General features: G+C 40.8%; 1 protein-coding gene and 19 non-coding genes across 20 annotated transcripts in view; 19 read left to right on the forward strand and 1 right to left on the reverse strand.

Moving 5' to 3' along the window:
- The window catches only part of trhr2 (thyrotropin releasing hormone receptor 2), a 41464-nt gene extending 41301 nt beyond the window's left edge, over nucleotides 1-163 (reverse strand). The window contains exon 1 of the mRNA XM_061722501.1: nucleotides 26-163. The gene's annotated coding sequence lies outside the window, so the exon portion shown is untranslated. The remainder of the gene's footprint in view (nucleotides 1-25) is intronic.
- Nucleotides 164-5763: 5600 nt separating this feature from the next.
- trnag-gcc (transfer RNA glycine (anticodon GCC)) lies at nucleotides 5764-5834 on the forward strand. Its single transcript has one exon. It is a non-coding gene; the product is annotated as a tRNA-Gly (tRNA).
- Nucleotides 5835-7315: 1481 nt separating this feature from the next.
- trnag-gcc (transfer RNA glycine (anticodon GCC)) lies at nucleotides 7316-7386 on the forward strand. The gene has a single exon. It is a non-coding gene; the product is annotated as a tRNA-Gly (tRNA).
- Nucleotides 7387-7632: 246 nt separating this feature from the next.
- Nucleotides 7633-7703, forward strand: trnag-gcc (transfer RNA glycine (anticodon GCC)). Its single transcript has one exon. It is a non-coding gene; the product is annotated as a tRNA-Gly (tRNA).
- A 235-nt stretch (nucleotides 7704-7938) lies between these two features.
- On the forward strand, nucleotides 7939-8009 carry trnag-gcc (transfer RNA glycine (anticodon GCC)). Its single transcript has one exon. It is a non-coding gene; the product is annotated as a tRNA-Gly (tRNA).
- A 241-nt stretch (nucleotides 8010-8250) lies between these two features.
- trnag-gcc (transfer RNA glycine (anticodon GCC)) lies at nucleotides 8251-8321 on the forward strand. The gene has a single exon. It is a non-coding gene; the product is annotated as a tRNA-Gly (tRNA).
- An 857-nt stretch (nucleotides 8322-9178) lies between these two features.
- Nucleotides 9179-9249, forward strand: trnag-gcc (transfer RNA glycine (anticodon GCC)). Its single transcript has one exon. It is a non-coding gene; the product is annotated as a tRNA-Gly (tRNA).
- An 856-nt stretch (nucleotides 9250-10105) lies between these two features.
- On the forward strand, nucleotides 10106-10176 carry trnag-gcc (transfer RNA glycine (anticodon GCC)). The gene has a single exon. It is a non-coding gene; the product is annotated as a tRNA-Gly (tRNA).
- Nucleotides 10177-10417: 241 nt separating this feature from the next.
- trnag-gcc (transfer RNA glycine (anticodon GCC)) lies at nucleotides 10418-10488 on the forward strand. Its single transcript has one exon. It is a non-coding gene; the product is annotated as a tRNA-Gly (tRNA).
- A 1153-nt stretch (nucleotides 10489-11641) lies between these two features.
- Nucleotides 11642-11712, forward strand: trnag-gcc (transfer RNA glycine (anticodon GCC)). Its single transcript has one exon. It is a non-coding gene; the product is annotated as a tRNA-Gly (tRNA).
- Nucleotides 11713-13193: 1481 nt separating this feature from the next.
- Nucleotides 13194-13264, forward strand: trnag-gcc (transfer RNA glycine (anticodon GCC)). Its single transcript has one exon. It is a non-coding gene; the product is annotated as a tRNA-Gly (tRNA).
- A 246-nt stretch (nucleotides 13265-13510) lies between these two features.
- On the forward strand, nucleotides 13511-13581 carry trnag-gcc (transfer RNA glycine (anticodon GCC)). The gene has a single exon. It is a non-coding gene; the product is annotated as a tRNA-Gly (tRNA).
- A 235-nt stretch (nucleotides 13582-13816) lies between these two features.
- trnag-gcc (transfer RNA glycine (anticodon GCC)) lies at nucleotides 13817-13887 on the forward strand. The gene has a single exon. It is a non-coding gene; the product is annotated as a tRNA-Gly (tRNA).
- A 241-nt stretch (nucleotides 13888-14128) lies between these two features.
- Nucleotides 14129-14199, forward strand: trnag-gcc (transfer RNA glycine (anticodon GCC)). Its single transcript has one exon. It is a non-coding gene; the product is annotated as a tRNA-Gly (tRNA).
- Nucleotides 14200-15056: 857 nt separating this feature from the next.
- trnag-gcc (transfer RNA glycine (anticodon GCC)) lies at nucleotides 15057-15127 on the forward strand. The gene has a single exon. It is a non-coding gene; the product is annotated as a tRNA-Gly (tRNA).
- An 856-nt stretch (nucleotides 15128-15983) lies between these two features.
- Nucleotides 15984-16054, forward strand: trnag-gcc (transfer RNA glycine (anticodon GCC)). The gene has a single exon. It is a non-coding gene; the product is annotated as a tRNA-Gly (tRNA).
- A 241-nt stretch (nucleotides 16055-16295) lies between these two features.
- On the forward strand, nucleotides 16296-16366 carry trnag-gcc (transfer RNA glycine (anticodon GCC)). The gene has a single exon. It is a non-coding gene; the product is annotated as a tRNA-Gly (tRNA).
- Nucleotides 16367-17537: 1171 nt separating this feature from the next.
- Nucleotides 17538-17608, forward strand: trnag-gcc (transfer RNA glycine (anticodon GCC)). Its single transcript has one exon. It is a non-coding gene; the product is annotated as a tRNA-Gly (tRNA).
- Nucleotides 17609-17845: 237 nt separating this feature from the next.
- Nucleotides 17846-17916, forward strand: trnag-gcc (transfer RNA glycine (anticodon GCC)). Its single transcript has one exon. It is a non-coding gene; the product is annotated as a tRNA-Gly (tRNA).
- A 246-nt stretch (nucleotides 17917-18162) lies between these two features.
- On the forward strand, nucleotides 18163-18233 carry trnag-gcc (transfer RNA glycine (anticodon GCC)). Its single transcript has one exon. It is a non-coding gene; the product is annotated as a tRNA-Gly (tRNA).
- The last annotated feature ends 2532 nt before the right edge of the window (nucleotides 18234-20765 follow it).

Genomic DNA, 20765 nt, shown 5'->3' on the forward strand with positions numbered 1-20765 from the left:
AAGAAAAAAAAAGATCATACCCTACCTGTTACAGCTTTGTTATCTTCCGGAGGCATGTTGGAAACTTCTCGTTATTCTTTCTCATTTGGGGAAAATGCAGATCAATCACCTGGTCAATCTTTGAATGATTTCAGCTTCATCCAGAATCTACTTCCATCCCGTTTCTCGTCATAAAACACATTTCATCGCATCAGTCACAATTTAAATCCTGACCGACACAGAGGCATGCTTTACTGTGCTGTACCTGATGTAGACACACACACACACACACACACACACACACACACACACACACACACACACACACACACACACACACACGCACACACACACACACACACACACACACACACACACACACAAGGACGCGGACAGACGTAGAGACACACACGTACACGAATGAGGTAGGAGGCAGGCCTTCAAAATAAAAGACCCCTGTTCTGAGATTTAACACCGGTCAAATTTATATACAGACGTAAAAAAAACCTGTATACTTTTTCAGTTCATAATATTATATATATTATAATTCATTATAATAATCACCTAACCCTTTACAAGTTTTAAAATCAGGCAAATGCAACCTCTGATTAATAAAAATGTTAAATATTGTATCATGTCATTATTTTTTTGAAACAAATACGGAGTCAAAAAAATGCAAAAATAGTATGTTACTGTAAGAACTAATGACACTGTCTTCTGCTTCCACACGAACTAACAAAGGGACGTGCTAATCAGATGTACCTGATTAATTGATCCTCAGCATGTGTGTGCACCTTTGTAAATTCAGGAGTTTTGTCAGTGTGTTGACACAATGTAAAATAGAAAAGGCATGTATGGCCATAGAGAAGCAAGTGTTGCTAAACCTGGGACAAGTTGCTTATATGGCCAGTGAAAAACAAGCTGGAATCCATTGGTCTCCAGTGGGGAAGATAAATCACAAGTGGAAATGTGAAAACAGTTACCAGTCTGCCCAAGAGTGAAGTGTGTAGCAATAATCAGGTTATACTGTGCGATGCTAGGAGTTTAAAAAAACAAAAAACATGCCAATCTCCAGACCTTCGTAATACTAATAGACATTAAAGTTCATCACAGTACCAAAAGAAATACACTACACAACAATTGCTTGACAATAACGTCTTCTCTCTCAAAATAATATGCTCAGGTTTTGAAAAGTCCCATCTGAACAAACTACAAGACACCTGGAACATTTTGGACAGAAGAGTTCAAAATGGTATGTCTGAATATAATGCAAGCTTTGAAGAAAACAAACCCCTAAAATAAACTAAACATATGTACCAATGGTAATGCATGAGGGTGGAATGGGGATGATTAGGGGGTGTTTTGTAGGCGCCCTGTTGTCAGCACGTTGACCACAACTTCCTCCTCCTTAGAATCCTGCTTCAAACTTATAACCAAAACAATGTTGTTGAGCAGAGAGGGCCAGAATCCCGACAGCCATGTCAGGAACTGTTATACAGAAAATAATTAGTTATGGCTGCTAAAGGTGGACCAAATTGTTTGTTTAAAATTTTGATTCTTTTAAATGTCCTGCCATGTCATACCTGAGGAGAAGTGATGTGGAAAGAATTTATTTTGAAACTTGACAGGAAGCAGCCTTGTTTCTCATTTGTTGTCAAACCTGTGCTGTGAAGTTCCCTGCATGTGCACACAGCTGACCAGCACCACAAGATCAAAGTTTATTTGATTTCACCTGAAACATGAAAATCAAGGATTCATCATGAGACACATGCAGTCTTTCAGTCATACAAAAGAAAATTGTTCCATAATTTTATGTAATGATTGTGACAAACATTTAATAAAATGTTAACCATTTTATCATGTGGGTCTGGACAACAAGTCTTGTTTACAGACTTGAATGCAATTTGAACTATTTAAGACTCATTTGAAAGTATCCTTTCATCTCTGGGGTTAATTGAATATATCTCCAGTGAGGAACACCACCCTCTGAGTTTATGACCCGAGTTTTGTTTTTTAAAACCCGTTTGTGCTGTATAATGTATTAGGAGGATTTCCAGGCTTAGTGGTTATGTAAATAGCACAATTCTCACACAATAAGGTTTGAAACATAATTAACAGAGAACAATGATGTGTTAGTTTGATGTCACCAAGGTTAATAAACATTGGTATCTGGGATTCATTCCTGGACTGTGGAAAGGGAGCATTCTGGAGCATCTTCCTCGTTCCTGTCTACAAAATCACTGAATTTAGAAGAAAAAAAAAAGAATTTGATCTCAATTTGAATTCATTGTTGCAAATAACGAAACATCTAGAAGGCTGGCTGTATTTATATTTTGTATGACTTGATGGCACGGAGATGTGCAGTTTGAAAATAAAATCTCTGCTGCCATCTAATGGCAGAAGTAAAAAAAATATGAGAGAAAAATATGAGAGAAAAAAAACGCCCTATCTCTCAACCTCAGTCCTTCTCGTGGCCTAAAAAAGAGATAAAACGGAAAAGAAAAAAAAGTTCAATGTCATACAAAGAATTGATATGTTGACAAAAGCAAGACAAAGTGCCTTACTGACAACCCTGTTTTTTCTTCCTTAAAATTGTTTTTTCCATTCCTTTCATTGTGATAAACATCTCATAGAGAATGTTAATTTACTGTCTGTGTGGGGCAAACTCAAGTACATGCCCAATCAGGTCCTCCGCCTCTGCTGCCTTTAGCGCAGGAAAGTTTTTCTGGGCTGCAGCTAGAGTAGAAAACATGAATGAAATTTACAAGTCAAATTAAAACCTCTAAGCATAATACTAATTTGAACAAAAAAAAAACACCTGCCTGTTATAACCCTGCAGAGTGTCAGGTCCTGAAAATCTTTTTCTTTGCCTTGCTGCAAAGAAATCTTTTCAGGCTGTACTCCTTGAGGACATTGTTGTTTGTCACTCCCTGTAGCATAGGACGGATTACAGCACCTGTAGTCTACCCTCCAAACGACGCCAGGACATGTTGATAAAAAAAATAGAAATACAAGTTATACATATAGAACAAAGTGGAGAGCTTATACAATCTCATTTTGTAAGAGAAGTCAGTTCAGTTATAATGATTTGAATTCATGCAATTGTATTTCCCAGAGTAGTGTAGAGCAGGACAATGCCGTTTAATTACCATTTGGTTCCTCCTCTCCTGGTTTACCGAGACTCTGGTCCAACTCTTGCAGCTCGGCATCGACCCTCGAGCAGGGTGACAGCAACATGTCTTCAAGTGACTGTGAGCCCCTTGAGAGGTTGAGCAGCTCCTCCTGCTAACACACCATTGCATCCATCCACTGTGTGATGCGGACAATGGATGTCCTCATAACTATGGAAACTATATACACACACACACACATTTTTTTTAAACACACAAACTTGGTGATGAAACCGCATAGTTTATAGTAGATTGCGGAGGTCCGCTGCATAAGCCTGTTGGCTTTTTGACCCCTCCTGTCATATTTGTTTTACTAATTTGATTGTACAGTAAGTGTTACTTTTGTTGTGTGCAAACTAATAAAATAACAATAAATAAAAAATAAAAATACTGAGAAAAATACTAAAGTTTTTCTGCTTAGTTCTGCTGCTCCTTTATATATGGTACTGAGAGTGAACACCGTCACTTACAATATTAGTGTGAATTCAGGTATTGCAATTGAAACTGGCACAATTAAGTGACACAGTCTGCAAATTGGACGTGAATGTTGCTGGGTGATGAAACCGCATAGTTTATAGTCTTGGGGCCTGATTTACTAAGATCCTAAATAAAGAGTACTAAATTGCGTGTGCACTGAAAAAGTTTGCACGTGCTGTTGTTGTGTGTTTTGCGGGTGATCAACTAAGAATTGATAACAGGTGCAAACCGCAGTATTTAAATGAGGTGTTGTGTGTCTTACGGTTTGCGAACGCAAAATGAAATTTGACGAGTTGGAGTTAGAGATATTAGTGGAAGAGGCAAATTGTTGTGCCGTATTCAGCACCCCTGCCGTGAAAAGCACCCTCTCGTATATTCAATGATAAGTAGACCAAGAAAAAAAACAACACACTGACACTTCAATATATTTATATATACACACTCACACAAACAGATACTTAGGAGTTTATATTATATATATTTACAAATATTATGGAAGACAACACAGTAAGCAGGCTATTAATTAATGACATCAATAACCATTTACCCGATTTTTGTTATCTGTGACTGTGATTGTGGGAAAGTATTGTGGAATCCATGAGCGCATTTAAACATGAATCATTAACACAAAACTGGACGATAAACAGAACGTGACACGGAATGAGAATATAATTTTTGTCAGACGAGGGGGTGCTTTTCACGGCAGGGGTGCTGAATACGGCACAACACCGGGGTATGACAAATGCAGAACAAGTATAGGCGCACAATAAGAAACACTTTTTTCTCCATGAAAACACGTGATTTATTTATTATCACAAATAAAAAAATGAATGTGCCTCCTGTGGCAACCTTTTGCTGAATAATACTCGATTTAACATTCAAATAAAATATTTCTCCTTTTGCATGTGGAGAATCCTCACCACAAGTTGACCCATCCCCACCCCAGTCCTCAAATCAGCCCTTAACTCATTCAACAGCTCCATGATGGAATCGCTAGATAGTCGATATGTTTCAACTATCTGGTTTTCATTCATTCCAAACAAATTTACACGAGTCCGAAAGACTCTCTCTGCTATTCTTTGATTTTGGCGATGTCGCCTCCTTGCCACAATAACAGCAGCCATCGGTGCGTAATGCTGGGCAGATTAGCACCTTCCTTTCGAACGTATTAAATACAGACGCAATCAAAATCCCCGCAATTACTTTCTGGCTTGGTAAATCTCATTGCGTGTGGTAAATTAACTTATTTGCATCTTCCCCTCCCAGTATTTAGCGCTTTCTGGCGGGTACGCCCCATATTGATTATTCATCAGGGCAAAAGTACTAAATGAATAGCGTGTGCTATTTTGCTCATTTGAGAGGCGCAGTCCTCTTTGCACGCTGTTAGTAGATCAGCTTGCACATTGGTTTGCGGGTGATGTCAAGTTTGCACACGTTTTTACGCACGCAAACCTTTAGTAAATCAGGCCCTAGGTGTTTGAAAAAAATCGCAAAAAGAAAAAAAAAAATGGGCACAAAATCTCAGTTCCCAAGCATTGGTGGTTCAGTGGTAGAAGTCTCGCCTGCCACGTGGGAGGCCCGGGTTAGATTCCCGGCCAATGCAAACAAAAGTTTTTCTGCTTAGTTCTGCTGCTGCTTTTATATATGATACTGAGAGTAAACTGCAATATTAGTGTGAATTCAGGTTTTGCAATTGAAACTGGCACAATTTCGTGACAAAGTCTGCAAATTGGACATGAATTTTGCGGGTGATTAAACTGCATAGTGTATAGTCTTGGTGGTGAAAAAATCGCAAAAAAAAAAAAAAAAAATAGGTCAAAAATTACAGTTGCCAAGCATTGGTGGTTCAGTGGTAGAATTCTCGCCTGCCACGCGGGAGGCCCGTGTTCGATTCCCGGCTAATGCAAACAAAAGTTTTTTTGCTTACTTCTGCTGCTGCTTTTATATATGATACTGAGAGTAAACTGCAATATTAGTGTGAATTCAGGTTTTGCACTAGAAACTGGCACAATTTCGTGACAAAGTCTGCAAATTGGACATGAGTTTTGCCGGGTGATGAAACCGCATAGTGTATAGTCTTGGTATGAAAAAATCGCAAAAAAAAAAAAAAAAATAGGCCAAAAGTTATAGTTCCCAAGCATTGGTGGTTCAGTGGTAGAATTCTCGCCTGCCACGCGGGAGGCCCGGGTTCGATTCCCGGCCAATGCAAACAAAAGTTTTTCTGCTTACTTCTGCTGCTGCTTTTATATATGATACTGAGAGTAAACTGCAATATTAGTGTGAATTCAGGTTTTGCAATTGAAACTGGCACAATTTCGTGACAAAGTCTGCAAATTGGACGTGAATTTTGCCGGGTGAGGAAACCGCATAGGGTATAGTCTTGAAGGCGAAAAACGCGCAAAGAAAAAAAAAAAAAATAGGCCAAAAATTACAGTTGCCAAGCATTGGTGGTTCAGGGGTAGAATTCTCGCCTGCCACGCGGGAGGCCCGGGTTCGATTCCCGGCCAATGCAAACTAACGTTTTTCTGCTTACTTCTGCTGCTGCTTTTATATATGATACTGAGAGTGAACACCGTCACTTGCAATATTAGTGTGAATTCAGCTTTTGCACTTGAAACTGGCACAATTTCGTGACAAAGTCTGCAAATTGGACATGAATTTTGCCGGGTGATGAAACCGCATAGTGTATAGTCTTGGTGGTGAAAAAATCGCAAAAAAAAAAAAAAAATAGGCCAAAAGTTGCAGTTCCCAAGAATTGGTGGTTCAGTGGTAGAATTCTCGCCTGCCACGCGGGAGGCCCGGGTTCGATTCCCGGCCAATGCAAACAAAAGTTTTTCTGCTTACTTCTGCTGCTGCTTTTATATATGATACTGAGAGTAAACTGCAATATTAGTGTGAATTCAGGTTTTGCACTAGAAACTGGCACAATTTCGTGACAAAGTCTGCAAATTGGACATGAATTTTGCCAGGTGATGAAACCGCATAGTGTATAGTCTTGGTGGTGAAAAAATCGCAAAAAAAAAAAAAAAAAAAAAAAAAAATAGGCCATAAATTAAAGTTGCCAAGCATTGGTGGTTCAGTGGTAGGATTCTCGCCTGCCACGCGGGAGGCCCGGGTTCGATTCCCGGCCAATGCAAACAAAAGTTTTTCTGCTTACTTCTGCTGCTGCTTTTATATATGATACTGAGAGTGAACACCGTCACTTGCAATATTAGTGTGAATTCAGCTTTTGCACTAGAAACTGGCACAATTTCGTGACAAAGTCTGCAAATTGGACATGAGTTTTGCCGGGTGATGAAACCGCATAGTGTATAGTCTTGGTGGTGAAAAAATCGCAAAAAAAACAAAAAAAATAGGCCAAAAGTTCCAGTTCCCAGGCATTGGTGGTTCAGTGGGAGAATTCTCGCCTGCCACGCGGGAGGCCCGGGTTCGATTCCCGGCCAATGCAAACAAAAGTTTTTCTGCTTACTTCTGCTGCTGCTTTTATATATGATACTGAGAGTGAACACCGTCACTTGCAATATTAGTGTGAATTCAGCTTTGGCACTTGAAACTGGCACAATTTTGTGACAAAGTCTGCAAATTGGACGTGAATTTTGCCGGGTGAGGAAACCGCATAGGGTATAGTCTTGGTGGTGAAAAATCGCAAAGAAAAAAAATAAAAATAGGCCAAAAATTACAGTTGCCAAGCATTGGTGGTTCAGTGGTAGAATTCTCGCCTGCCACGCGGGAGGCCCGGGTTCGATTCCCGGCCAATGCAAACTAACGTTTTTCTGCTTACTTCTGCTGCTGCTTTTATATATGATACTGAGAGTGAACACCGTCACTTGCAATATTAGTGTGAATTCAGCTTTTGCACTTGAAACTGGCACAATTTCGTGACAAAGTCTGCAAATTGGACATGAATTTTGCCGGGTGATGAAACCGCATAGTGTATAGTCTTGGTGGTGAAATAATCGCAAAAAAAAAAAAAATAAAAAAATAGGCCAAAAGTTGCAGTTCCCAAGCATTGGTGGTTCAGTGGTAGAATTCTCGCCTGCCACGCGGGAGGCCCGGGTTCGATTCCCGGCCAATGCAAACAAAAGTTTTTCTGCTTACTTCTGCTGCTACTTTTATATATGATACTGAGAGTAAACTGCAATATTAATGTGAATTCAGGTTTTGCACTAGAAACTGGCACAATTTCGTGACAAAGTCTGCAAATTGGACATGAATTTTGCCAGGTGATGAAACCGCATAGTGTATAGTCTTGGTGGTGAAAAAATCGCAAAAAAAAAAAAAAAAGAAATAGGCCTTAAATTAAAGTTGCCAAGCATTGGTGGTTCAGTGGTAGAATTCTCGCCTGCCACGCGGGAGGCCCGGGTTCGATTCCCGGCCAATGCAAACAAAAGTTTTTCTGCTTACTTCTGCTGCTGCTTTTATATATGATACTGAGAGTGAACACCGTCACTTGCAATATTAGTGTGAATTCAGCTTTTGCACTAGAAACTGGCACAATTTCGTGACAAAGTCTGCAAATTGGACATGAGTTTTGCCGGGTGATGAAACCGCATAGTGTATAGTCTTGGTGGTGAAAAAATCGCAAAAAAAACAAAAAAAATAGGCCAAAAGTTGCAGTTCCCAAGCATTGGTGGTTCAGTGGTAGAACTCTCGCCTGCCACGCGGGAGGCCCGGGTTCGATTCCCGGCCAATGCAAACAAAATTTTTCTGCTTACTTCTGCTGCTACTTTTATATATGATACTGAGAGTAAACTGCAATATTAGTGTGAATTCAGGTTTTGCACTAGAAACTGGCACAATTTCGTGACAAAGTCTGCAAATTGGACATGAATTTTGCCAGGTGATGAAACCGCATAGTGTATAGTCTTGGTGGTGAAAAAATCGCAAAAAAAAAAAAAAAAAAAATAGGCCATAAATTAAAGTTGCCAAGCATTGGTGGTTCAGTGGTAGGATTCTCGCCTGCCACGCGGGAGGCCCGGGTTCGATTCCCGGCCAATGCAAACAAAAATTTTTCTGCTTACTTCTGCTGCTGCTTTTATATATTATACTGAGAGTGAACACCGTCACTTGCAATATTAGTGTGAATTCAGCTTTTGCACTAGAAACTGGCACAATTTCGTGACAAAGTCTGCAAATTGGACATGAGTTTTGTCGGGTGATGAAACCGCATAGTGTATAGTCTTGGTGGTGAAAAAATCGCAAAAAAAACAAAAAAAATAGGCCAAAAGTTACAGTTCCCAAGCATTGGTGGTTCAGTGGGAGAATTCTCGCCTGCCATGCGGGAGGCCTGGGTTCGATTCCCGGCCAATGCAAAGAAAAGTTTTTCTGCTTACTTCTGCTGCTGCTTTTATATATGATACTGAGAGTGAACACCGTCACTTGCAATATTAGTGTGAATTCAGCTTTGGCACTTGAAACTGGCACAATTTTGTGACAAAGTCTGCAAATTGGACGTGAATTTTGCCGGGTGAGGAAACCGCATAGGGTATAGTCTTGGTGGTGAAAAAATCGCAAAGAAAAAAAAAAAATAGGCCAAAAATTACAGTTGCCAAGCATTGGTGGTTCAGTGGTAGAATTCTCGCCTGCCACGCGGGAGGCCCGGGTTCGATTCCCGGCCAATGCAAACAAAAGTTTTTCTGCTTACTTCTGCTGCTACTTTTATATATGATACTGAGAGTAAACTGCAATATTAGTGTGAATTCAGGTTTTGCACTAGAAACTGGCACAATTTCGTGACAAAGTCTGCAAATTGGACATGAATTTTGCCAGGTGATGAAACCGCATAGTGTATAGTCTTGGTGGTGAAAAAATCGCAAAAAAAAAAAAAAAAAATAGGCCATAAATTAAAGTTGCCAAGCATTGGTGGTTCAGTGGTAGGATTCTCGCCTGCCACGCGGGAGGCCCGGGTTCGATTCCCGGCCAATGCAAACAAAAGTTTTTCTGCTTACTTCTGCTGCTGCTTTTATATATTATACTGAGAGTGAACACCGTCACTTGCAATATTAGTGTGAATTCAGCTTTTGCACTAGAAACTGGCACAATTTCGTGACAAAGTCTGCAAATTGGACATGAGTTCTGCCGGGTGATGAAACCGCATAGTGTATAGTCTTGGTGGTGAAAAAATCGCAAAAAAAACAAAAAAAATAGGCCAAAAGTTACAGTTCCCAAGCATTGGTGGTTCAGTGGGAGAATTCTCGCCTGCCATGCGGGAGGCCCGGGTTCGATTCCCGGCCAATGCAAAGAAAAGTTTTTCTGCTTACTTCTGCTGCTGCTTTTATATATGATACTGAGAGTGAACACCGTCACTTGCAATATTAGTGTGAATTCAGCTTTGGCACTTGAAACTGGCACAATTTTGTGACAAAGTCTGCAAATTGGACGTGAATTTTGCCGGGTGAGGAAACCGCATAGGGTATAGTCTTGGTGGTGAAAAAATCGCAAAGAAAAAAAAAAAATAGGCCAAAAATTACAGTTGCCAAGCATTGGTGGTTCAGTGGTAGAATTCTCGCCTGCCACGCGGGAGGCCCGGGTTCGATTCCCGGCCAATGCAAACAAAAGTTTTTCTGCTTACTTCTGCTGCTGCTTTTATATATGATACTGAGAGTGAACACCGTCACTTGCAATATTAGTGTGAATTCAGCTTTTGCACTAGAAACTGGCACAATTTCGTGACAAAGTCTGCAAATTGGACATGAGTTTTGCCGGGTGATGAAACCGCATAGTGTATAGTCTTGGTGGTGAAAAAATCGCAAGAAAAACAAAAAAAATAGGCCAAAATTTGCAGTTCCCAAGCATTGGTGGTTCAGTGGTAGAACTCTCGCCTGCCACGCGGGAGGCCTGGGTTCGATTCCCGGCCAATGCAAACAAAAGTTTTTCTGCTTACTTCTGCTGCTACTTTTATATATGATACTGAGAGTAAACTGCAATATTAGTGTGAATTCAGGTTTTGCACTAGAAACTGGCACAATTTCGTGACAAAGTCTGCAAATTGGACATGAATTTTGCCAGGTGATGAAACCGCATAGTGTATAGTCTTGGTGGTGAAAAAATCGCAAAAAAAAAAAAAAAAAAAATAGGCCATAAATTAAAGTTGCCAAGCATTGGTGGTTCAGTGGTAGGATTCTCGCCTGCCACGCGGGAGGCCCGGGTTCGATTCCCGGCCAATGCAAACAAAAGTTTTTCTGCTTACTTCTGCTGCTGCTTTTATATATGATACTGAGAGTAAACTGCAATATTAGTGTGAATTCAGGTTTTGCACTAGAAACTGGCACAATTTCGTGACAAAGTCTGCAAATTGGACATGAGTTTTGCCGGGTGATGAAACCGCATAGTGTATAGTCTTGGTGGTGAAAAAATTGCAAAAAAAACAAAAAAAATAGGCCAAAAGTTACAGTTCCCAAGCATTGGTGGTTCAGTGGGAGAATTCTCGCCTGCCATGCGGGAGGCCGGGGTTCGATTCCCGGCCAATGCAAACAAACATTTTTCTGCTTACTTCTGCTGCTGCTTTTATATATGATACTGAGAGTGAACACCGTCACTTGCAATATTAGTGTGAATTCAGCTTTTGCACTTGAAACTGGCACAATTTCGTGACAAAGTCTGCAAATTGGACATGAATTTTGCCGGGTGATGAAACCGCATAGTGTATAGTCTTGGTGGTGAAAAAATCGCAAAAAAAAAAAAAAAAAATAGGTCAAAAATTACAGTTGCCAAGCATTGGTGGTTCAGTGGTAGAATTCTCGCCTGCCACGCGGGAGGCCCGTGTTCGATTCCCGGCTAATGCAAACAAAAGTTTTTTTGCTTACTTCTGCTGCTGCTTTTATATATGATACTGAGAGTAAACTGCAATATTAGTGTGAATTCAGGTTTTGCACTAGAAACTGGCACAATTTCGTGACAAAGTCTGCAAATTGGACATGAGTTTTGCCGGGTGATGAAACCGCATAGTGTATAGTCTTGGTATGAAAAAATCGCAAAAAAAAAAAAAAAAATAGGCCAAAAGTTATAGTTCCCAAGCATTGGTGGTTCAGTGGTAGAATTCTCGCCTGCCACGCGGGAGGCCCGGGTTCGATTCCCGGCCAATGCAAACAAAAGTTTTTCTGCTTACTTCTGCTGCTGCTTTTATATATGATACTGAGAGTAAACTGCAATATTAGTGTGAATTCAGGTTTTGCAATTGAAACTGGCACAATTTCGTGACAAAGTCTGCAAATTGGACGTGAATTTTGCCGGGTGAGGAAACCGCATAGGGTATAGTCTTGAAGGCGAAAAACGCGCAAAGAAAAAAAAAAAAAATAGGCCAAAAATTACAGTTGCCAAGCATTGGTGGTTCAGGGGTAGAATTCTCGCCTGCCACGCGGGAGGCCCGGGTTCGATTCCCGGCCAATGCAAACTAACGTTTTTCTGCTTACTTCTGCTGCTGCTTTTATATATGATACTGAGAGTGAACACCGTCACTTGCAATATTAGTGTGAATTCAGCTTTTGCACTTGAAACTGGCACAATTTCGTGACAAAGTCTGCAAATTGGACATGAATTTTGCCGGGTGATGAAACCGCATAGTGTATAGTCTTGGTGGTGAAAAAATCGCAAAAAAAAAAAAAAAATAGGCCAAAAGTTGCAGTTCCCAAGAATTGGTGGTTCAGTGGTAGAATTCTCGCCTGCCACGCGGGAGGCCCGGGTTCGATTCCCGGCCAATGCAAACAAAAGTTTTTCTGCTTACTTCTGCTGCTGCTTTTATATATGATACTGAGAGTAAACTGCAATATTAGTGTGAATTCAGGTTTTGCACTAGAAACTGGCACAATTTCGTGACAAAGTCTGCAAATTGGACATGAATTTTGCCAGGTGATGAAACCGCATAGTGTATAGTCTTGGTGGTGAAAAAATCGCAAAAAAAAAAAAAAAAAAAAAAAAAAATAGGCCATAAATTAAAGTTGCCAAGCATTGGTGGTTCAGTGGTAGGATTCTCGCCTGCCACGCGGGAGGCCCGGGTTCGATTCCCGGCCAATGCAAACAAAAGTTTTTCTGCTTACTTCTGCTGCTGCTTTTATATATGATACTGAGAGTGAACACCGTCACTTGCAATATTAGTGTGAATTCAGCTTTTGCACTAGAAACTGGCACAATTTCGTGACAAAGTCTGCAAATTGGACATGAGTTTTGCCGGGTGATGAAACCGCATAGTGTATAGTCTTGGTGGTGAAAAAATCGCAAAAAAAACAAAAAAAATAGGCCAAAAGTTCCAGTTCCCAGGCATTGGTGGTTCAGTGGGAGAATTCTCGCCTGCCACGCGGGAGGCCCGGGTTCGATTCCCGGCCAATGCAAACAAAAGTTTTTCTGCTTACTTCTGCTGCTGCTTTTATATATGATACTGAGAGTGAACACCGTCACTTGCAATATTAGTGTGAATTCAGCTTTGGCACTTGAAACTGGCACAATTTTGTGACAAAGTCTGCAAATTGGACGTGAATTTTGCCGGGTGAGGAAACCGCATAGGGTATAGTCTTGGTGGTGAAAAATCGCAAAGAAAAAAAATAAAAATAGGCCAAAAATTACAGTTGCCAAGCATTGGTGGTTCAGTGGTAGAATTCTCGCCTGCCACGCGGGAGGCCCGGGTTCGATTCCCGGCCAATGCAAACTAACGTTTTTCTGCTTACTTCTGCTGCTGCTTTTATATATGATACTGAGAGTGAACACCGTCACTTGCAATATTAGTGTGAATTCAGCTTTTGCACTTGAAACTGGCACAATTTCGTGACAAAGTCTGCAAATTGGACATGAATTTTGCCGGGTGATGAAACCGCATAGTGTATAGTCTTGGTGGTGAAATAATCGCAAAAAAAAAAAAAATAAAAAAATAGGCCAAAAGTTGCAGTTCCCAAGCATTGGTGGTTCAGTGGTAGAATTCTCGCCTGCCACGCGGGAGGCCCGGGTTCGATTCCCGGCCAATGCAAACAAAAGTTTTTCTGCTTACTTCTGCTGCTACTTTTATATATGATACTGAGAGTAAACTGCAATATTAATGTGAATTCAGGTTTTGCACTAGAAACTGGCACAATTTCGTGACAAAGTCTGCAAATTGGACATGAATTTTGCCAGGTGATGAAACCGCATAGTGTATAGTCTTGGTGGTGAAAAAATCGCAAAAAAAAAAAAAAAAGAAATAGGCCTTAAATTAAAGTTGCCAAGCATTGGTGGTTCAGTGGTAGAATTCTCGCCTGCCACGCGGGAGGCCCGGGTTCGATTCCCGGCCAATGCAAACAAAAGTTTTTCTGCTTACTTCTGCTGCTGCTTTTATATATGATACTGAGAGTGAACACCGTCACTTGCAATATTAGTGTGAATTCAGCTTTTGCACTAGAAACTGGCACAATTTCGTGACAAAGTCTGCAAATTGGACATGAGTTTTGCCGGGTGATGAAACCGCATAGTGTATAGTCTTGGTGGTGAAAAAATCGCAAAAAAAACAAAAAAAATAGGCCAAAAGTTGCAGTTCCCAAGCATTGGTGGTTCAGTGGTAGAACTCTCGCCTGCCACGCGGGAGGCCCGGGTTCGATTCCCGGCCAATGCAAACAAAATTTTTCTGCTTACTTCTGCTGCTACTTTTATATATGATACTGAGAGTAAACTGCAATATTAGTGTGAATTCAGGTTTTGCACTAGAAACTGGCACAATTTCGTGACAAAGTCTGCAAATTGGACATGAATTTTGCCAGGTGATGAAACCGCATAGTGTATAGTCTTGGTGGTGAAAAAATCGCAAAAAAAAAAAAAAAAAAAATAGGCCATAAATTAAAGTTGCCAAGCATTGGTGGTTCAGTGGTAGGATTCTCGCCTGCCACGCGGGAGGCCCGGGTTCGATTCCCGGCCAATGCAAACAAAAATTTTTCTGCTTACTTCTGCTGCTGCTTTTATATATTATACTGAGAGTGAACACCGTCACTTGCAATATTAGTGTGAATTCAGCTTTTGCACTAGAAACTGGCACAATTTCGTGACAAAGTCTGCAAATTGGACATGAGTTTTGTCGGGTGATGAAACCGCATAGTGTATAGTCTTGGTGGTGAAAAAATCGCAAAAAAAACAAAAAAAATAGGCCAAAAGTTACAGTTCCCAAGCATTGGTGGTTCAGTGGGAGAATTCTCGCCTGCCATGCGGGAGGCCTGGGTTCGATTCCCGGCCAATGCAAAGAAAAGTTTTTCTGCTTACTTCTGCTGCTGCTTTTATATATGATACTGAGAGTGAACACCGTCACTTGCAATATTAGTGTGAATTCAGCTTTGGCACTTGAAACTGGCACAATTTTGTGACAAAGTCTGCAAATTGGACGTGAATTTTGCCGGGTGAGGAAACCGCATAGGGTATAGTCTTGGTGGTGAAAAAATCGCAAAGAAAAAAAAAAAATAGGCCAAAAATTACAGTTGCCAAGCATTGGTGGTTCAGTGGTAGAATTCTCGCCTGCCACGCGGGAGGCCCGGGTTCGATTCCCGGCCAATGCAAACAAAAGTTTTTCTGCTTACTTCTGCTGCTACTTTTATATATGATACTGAGAGTAAACTGCAATATTAGTGTGAATTCAGGTTTTGCACTAGAAACTGGCACAATTTCGTGACAAAGTCTGCAAATTGGACATGAATTTTGCCAGGTGATGAAACCGCATAGTGTATAGTCTTGGTGGTGAAAAAATCGCAAAAAAAAAAAAAAAAAATAGGCCATAAATTAAAGTTGCCAAGCATTGGTGGTTCAGTGGTAGGATTCTCGCCTGCCACGCGGGAGGCCCGGGTTCGATTCCCGGCCAATGCAAACAAAAGTTTTTCTGCTTACTTCTGCTGCTGCTTTTATATATTATACTGAGAGTGAACACCGTCACTTGCAATATTAGTGTGAATTCAGCTTTTGCACTAGAAACTGGCACAATTTCGTGACAAAGTCTGCAAATTGGACATGAGTTCTGCCGGGTGATGAAACCGCATAGTGTATAGTCTTGGTGGTGAAAAAATCGCAAAAAAAACAAAAAAAATAGGCCAAAAGTTACAGTTCCCAAGCATTGGTGGTTCAGTGGGAGAATTCTCGCCTGCCATGCGGGAGGCCCGGGTTCGATTCCCGGCCAATGCAAAGAAAAGTTTTTCTGCTTACTTCTGCTGCTGCTTTTATATATGATACTGAGAGTGAACACCGTCACTTGCAATATTAGTGTGAATTCAGCTTTGGCACTTGAAACTGGCACAATTTTGTGACAAAGTCTGCAAATTGGACGTGAATTTTGCCGGGTGAGGAAACCGCATAGGGTATAGTCTTGGTGGTGAAAAAATCGCAAAGAAAAAAAAAAAATAGGCCAAAAATTACAGTTGCCAAGCATTGGTGGTTCAGTGGTAGAATTCTCGCCTGCCACGCGGGAGGCCCGGGTTCGATTCCCGGCCAATGCAAACAAAAGTTTTTCTGCTTACTTCTGCTGCTGCTTTTATATATGATACTGAGAGTGAACACCGTCACTTGCAATATTAGTGTGAATTCAGCTTTTGCACTAGAAACTGGCACAATTTCGTGACAAAGTCTGCAAATTGGACATGAGTTTTGCCGGGTGATGAAACCGCATAGTGTATAGTCTTGGTGGTGAAAAAATCGCAAGAAAAACAAAAAAAATAGGCCAAAATTTGCAGTTCCCAAGCATTGGTGGTTCAGTGGTAGAACTCTCGCCTGCCACGCGGGAGGCCTGGGTTCGATTCCCGGCCAATGCAAACAAAAGTTTTTCTGCTTACTTCTGCTGCTACTTTTATATATGATACTGAGAGTAAACTGCAATATTAGTGTGAATTCAGGTTTTGCACTAGAAACTGGCACAATTTCGTGACAAAGTCTGCAAATTGGACATGAATTTTGCCAGGTGATGAAACCGCATAGTGTATAGTCTTGGTGGTGAAAAAATCGCAAAAAAAAAAAAAAAAAAAATAGGCCATAAATTAAAGTTGCCAAGCATTGGTGGTTCAGTGGTAGGATTCTCGCCTGCCACGCGGGAGGCCCGGGTTCGATTCCCGGCCAATGCAAACAAAAGTTTTTCTGCTTACTTCTGCTGCTGCTTTTATATATGATACTGAGAGTAAACTGCAATATTAGTGTGAATTCAGGTTTTGCACTAGAAACTGGCACAATTTCGTGACAAAGTCTGCAAATTGGACATGAGTTTTGCCGGGTGATGAAACCGCATAGTGTATAGTCTTGGTGGTGAAAAAATTGCAAAAAAAACAAAAAAAATAGGCCAAAAGTTACAGTTCCCAAGCATTGGTGGTTCAGTGGGAGAATTCTCGCCTGCCATGCGGGAGGCCGGGGTTCGATTCCCGGCCAATGCAAACAAACATTTTTCTGCTTACTTCTGCTGCTGCTTTTATATATGATACTGAGAGTGAACACCGTCACTTGCAATATTAGTGTGAATTCAGCTTTTGCACTTGAAACTGGCACAATTTCGTGACAAAGTCTGCAAATTGGACATGAATTTTGCCGGGTGATGAAACCGCATAGTGTATAGTCTTGGTGGTGAAAAAATCGCAAAAAAAAAAAAAAAAAAACAAAGGCCAAAAGTTGCAGTTCCCAAGCATTGGTGGGTCAGTGGTAGAATTCTCGCCTGCCACGCGGGAGGCCCGGGTTCGATTCCCGGCCAATGCAAACAAAAGTTTTTCTGCTTACTTCTGCTGCTGCTTTTATATATGATACTGAGAGTGAACACCGTCACTTGCAATATTAGTGTGAATTCAGCTTTGGCACTTGAAACTGGCACAATTTTGTGACAAAGTCTGCAAATTGGACGTGAATTTTGCCGGGTGAGGAAACCGCATAGGGTATAGTCTTGGTGGTGAAAAAATCGCAAAAAAAAAAAAAAAAAAAAAATAGGCCAAAAATTTCAGTTGCCAAGCATTGGTGGTTCAGTGGTAGAATTCTCGCCTGCCACGCGGGAGGCCCGGGTTCGATTCCCGGCCAATGCAAACAAAAGTTTTTCTGCTTACTTCTGCTGCTGCTTTTATATATGATACTGAGAGTAAACTGCAATATTAGTGTGAATTCAGGTTTTGCACTAGAAACTGGCACAATTTCGTGACAAAGTCTGCAAATTGGACATGAATTTTGCCGGGTGATGAAACCGCATAGTGTATAGTCTTGGTGGTGAAAAAATCGCAAAAAAAAAAAAAAAAAAAAAATAGGCCAAAAGTTGCAGTTCCCAAGCATTGGTGGTTCAGTGGTAGAATTCTCGCCTGCCACGCGGGAGGCCCGGGTTCGATTCCCGGCCAATGCAAACAAAAGTTTTTCTGCTTACTTCTGCTGCTGCTTTTATATATGATACTGAGAGTGAACACCGTCACTTGCAATATTAGTGTGAATTCAGCTTTGGCACTTGAAACTGGCACAATTTTGTGACAAAGTCTGCAAATTGGACGTGAATTTTGCCGGGTGAGGAAACCGCATAGGGTATAGTCTTGGTGGTGAAAAAATCGCAAAAAAAAAAAAAAAAAAAAAATAGGCCAAAAATTACAGTTGCCAAGCATTGGTGGTTCAGTGGTAGAATTCTCGCCTGCCACGCGGGAGGCCCGGGTTCGATTCCCGGCCAATGCAAACAAAAGTTTTTCTGCTTACTTCTGCTGCTGCTTTTATATATGATACTGAGAGTAAACTGCAATATTAGTGTGAATTCAGGTTTTGCACTAGAAACTGGCACAATTTCGTGACAAAGTCTGCAAATTGGACATGAATTTTGCCAGGTGATGAAACCGCATAGTGTATAGTCTTGGTGGTGAAAAAATCGCAAAAAAAAAAAAAAAAAAAATAGGCCATAAATTAAAGTTGACAAGCGTTGGTGGTTCAGTGGTAGGATTCTCGCCTGCCACGCGGGAGGCCCGGGTTCGATTCCCGGCCAATGCAAACAAAAGTTTTTCTGCTTACTTCTGCTGCTGCTTTTATATATGATACTGAGAGTGAACACCGTCACTTGCAATATTAGTGTGAATTCAGCTTTGGCACTTGAAACTGGCACAATTTTGTGACAAAGTCTGCAAATTGGACGTGAATTTTGCCGGGTGAGGAAACCGCATAGGGTATAGTCTTGGTGGTGAAAAAATCGCAAAGAAAAAAAAAAAAATAGGCCAAAAATTACAGTTGCCAAGCATTGGTGGTTCAGTGGTAGAATTCTCACCTGCCACGCGGGAGGCCCGGGTTCGATTCCCGGCCAGTGCAAACAAACGTTTTTCTGCTTACTTCTGCTGCTGCTTTTATATATGATACTGAGAGTAAACTGCAATATTAGTGTGAATTCAGGTTTTGCACTAGAAACTGGCACAATTTCGTGACAAAGTCTGCAAATTGGACATGAGTTTTGCCGGGTGATGAAACCGCATAGTGTATAGTCTTGGTGGTGAAAAAATCGCAAAAAAAACAAAAAAAATAGGCCAAAAGTTACAGTTCCCAAGCATTGGTGGTTCAGTGGGAGAATTCTCGCCTGCCACGCGGGAGGCCCGGGTTCGATTCCCGGCCAATGCAAACAAAAGTTTTTCTGCTTACTTCTGCTGCTGCTTTTATATATGATACTGAGAGTGAACACCGTCACTTGCAATATTAGTGTGAATTCAGCTTTTGCACTAGAAACTGTGCAAAAGCACAATTTTGTGACAAAGTCTGCAAATTGGACGTGAATTTTGCCGGGTGATGAAACCGCATAGTTTAGTCTTGGTGATCCATCCATCCATCCATCGTCCGCCGCTTATCCGCTCCCGGGTCACGGGGGCAGCAGCCTCAGCAGAGATGCCCAGACTTCCCTCACCCCAGACACTTCCTCCAGCTCCTCCGAGGGGGAATCCGAGGCGTTCCCAGGCCAGCCTCGAGACATAGTCTCTCCAGCGTGTCCTGGGTCTTCCCCCGGTGGGAGATGCCTGGAACACCTCCCTAGGGAGGCGTCCAGGAGGCATCCGATACAGATGCCCAAGACACCTCAGCTGACTACTCTCAATGTGAAGGAGTATGAAAATGAAAATAATCTTTACCGGGCCGCCCAACACCGCGGCAAAATTTGTTGAGGCTATTTTACATACAATGCATTTTAATGGTATTTTTGACTATCATTACCATATTTGTGAAAGAAGAGCAACATGACAGTAGGGGAAGAACTGAGCACTCTGAATACAATGGAATTCATTTTGATTCATTTATTTGCTGCAACACTGATTTTTAAATTGGAAATTAACTCTTCCATGAAAAATTTGAAATTATAATCAGTGGAGAGAAAAATCTGGAAATGTAAAAATCTCAGCAAAAACAAAACACCATCAAAATACAAAATGGTCATATATGATTTCTCATCGTTTATGTAGAACTTGATATATGAAAGAATGGCAAATATATAACGTTGCCGACTGAGTCAAGCTTCCTTTTGCAACCTTTCAATCACTAGTCCTTGCTCAACTTTTCTCACCAAAAGCCCAATGCCGAGCATTCTCACGTGCAAAATCACTTATCAGGTCATTGAAGTCCAGTCTTTCTGGCCAACTGACTCTCAATTGACACCATGGCTATAGACTACAAAGTCTTTCCTGAGACATTGTGGACCTCAGTAGTTTTTTATCATTTTTAGTTTACTGAACGCTCTCTCACCACCAGCAACAGCTCTGTAGAGTGTACATCAGGGGTTCTTAACCTTTCTGACCTTGGGGCCCAATTTTTTCAGTACAGAGTGGCCCGGGGCCCATTAAATATTAAAATTGTATAGCAGGGGTATTCAACTAAAACTTTAAGAGGTCCAGAACATCATTATATATATATATATATATATATATATATATATATATATATATATATATATATATATATATATATATATATATATATATATATATATATTATGTGTGTGTATATATTCAAGTAGCCTCATAGTTATATCAACATCTGCATCTGACTGTTATATTAAAAAAGTACATTTCAAAAATATTTGCCACTTAACACGTGTAACTTGAATTACACATATTTTTTTCTCTTAAAAATAAAATTGATTTTATTTTATTTTTCAAATGCTATCTTATTTTATTTCTCTACCAGCAGTTTGTATTTCCTCTTTTCTTTTTTAATTGTCTCAACACATTTTTATACTAAATGAATATA

This window comes from Cololabis saira, chromosome 5 (assembly GCF_033807715.1).
Source record: "Cololabis saira isolate AMF1-May2022 chromosome 5, fColSai1.1, whole genome shotgun sequence".
NCBI classification, from domain to species: domain Eukaryota; kingdom Metazoa; phylum Chordata; class Actinopteri; order Beloniformes; family Belonidae; genus Cololabis; species Cololabis saira.